A 1623-nucleotide genomic window follows, 5' to 3' on the forward strand; every position below is an offset into this window, starting at 1 on the left:
GGTCAGGTCCTCGCCCCCTGCGGGATAACTGGCTGTAGAAGGAGAACAGAGGCGCTAAGGCCAGACGGGCAGTAGGGGGCAGCTGCATTCGCCCTAAACGCCAAGCGGGTGGCCTGAAAGCCGGGCTACACACGCAGAGCTCTCAAGCAGGGGCTGCGTGGGGGTCGTGGGAAACCTCTGGAGTCAGAAAAGTCTCGAAGAGAGCATATGAAGGCAGGGGCTGGGGCCCGCGCAGCTGCCGGTTCCCGCGTGCCTTAGCCCGGTGCCTGGCTCTGCTGGGCGGGCCCGGATGGAGCGGTGGGGGCAGGCAGGGCGTTCTGGGGTCAGCCGGTGAGGGGCCCGGCTCCCCGGTTCCCGGTTCCCCAGTTCCCCTTGACCCGAGGCAGCGGTGGGACGAGTGAGTCTGCCGACACAGCAGCAGGGTCGGGTGTTCATGCTGCGGGCTCCCTGGCCTTGCTGGAGGGCAGGAACGATCGGACTTCTGAGACCTGCTGCTGGAGGTCCAGGTCCGGGGCTGCCAGGGTCTGGCTAGCTCCCAGGCCCTCTGCACATTTGGCATCTTAGGGAAGGGCCTCGGGACTGGGGGGAAGGGGGCGGGGAGCTGAGGCGGTGTGTTTTTTCCTTCTGGGCAACAGAATTAATTGCTCACAGTTGAAAGGCAGGAAGTACCTGCACAGCTTCCCCTCCTCCCCAGATCTGCAGGTCAAGGTCATGGGTGCCCGCGTTTGCATCGTGCCCCACGTTGACGTTCACGCACACACGCCTGGACCCCCGAATTAGTGTCTGCAGGCCCACCTCCCCGACGTGCCCGGGCCTCGAGAGTGCTTCGCCCCTGTCGCACCACCTATGCACAGAAAGACCGTGGTCTAGTCTGGCTTGTCACCCGCCACCTGTCTCCTGCTGCCCTGTGGTAGGGAGGAATGGAGGGAAACCCCGCCAGCCCTGGACGAGGGGGCCCCAAGACTTGCCCCCAGGCTAGCTAAGACCTTGCTCCGAGGGGCTCCCCCAGGGTTAGGATGGGCAGGTGCAAACTGCAGGGGGCAGGAGGCAGAAAAGTGTCTTCCGGCAGCAGGAAGTGGTAACCGCCTATGGGGAAATGAGGCTTGTTCCTCCCTGTGTGCTGGAGCAGAAGGGGAACCGTAGCTGAACCCGGCTTCCCCCAAAGGGGGCCTGGAGGGAACAACAGCCAGCTGCTGAGGTTCTGTTCTCTAATGCTGACCTTCCTTCCCCTGCCTCCACCCCTCCCGGGGGAACTTCCGCCCCAGCTCTGGAGGCTCCTGGGGCCTCTCAGCGCTGTGACTTGGGAAGGGCGGGCCCCATCCGATGTCTGGGGAAGCAGGCAACCCAGGGGAGGGCCTGGAGCAGCTATGGTGTTAATGGCCATGCTGTGAAACGTGCTGTCTGGCCATGGTGACCAGGGACAGCCTTCTGGAGGTCGTGGCGGGTGGCAGCCACGGGTGCCAGCTTGCTGGGCACCTGGGGGCTTTCACGCCCGCCCTGCTGTTTGGCGACAGGGCCTTGGGCACAAAGCAGCTGAGGTGCAGGCCCATGGGAAGGGGCAACATGGCCCCGGGCGCAGTGGGGCTGGGAGGGATGCCCTGCCCTCAGGAGCCCCTCAAGGGC

Source organism: Carlito syrichta, unplaced genomic scaffold (genome assembly GCF_000164805.1).
Source record: "Carlito syrichta isolate Samal-C Ts95f unplaced genomic scaffold, Tarsius_syrichta-2.0.1 Scaffold314365, whole genome shotgun sequence".
NCBI lineage: Eukaryota > Metazoa > Chordata > Mammalia > Primates > Tarsiidae > Carlito > Carlito syrichta.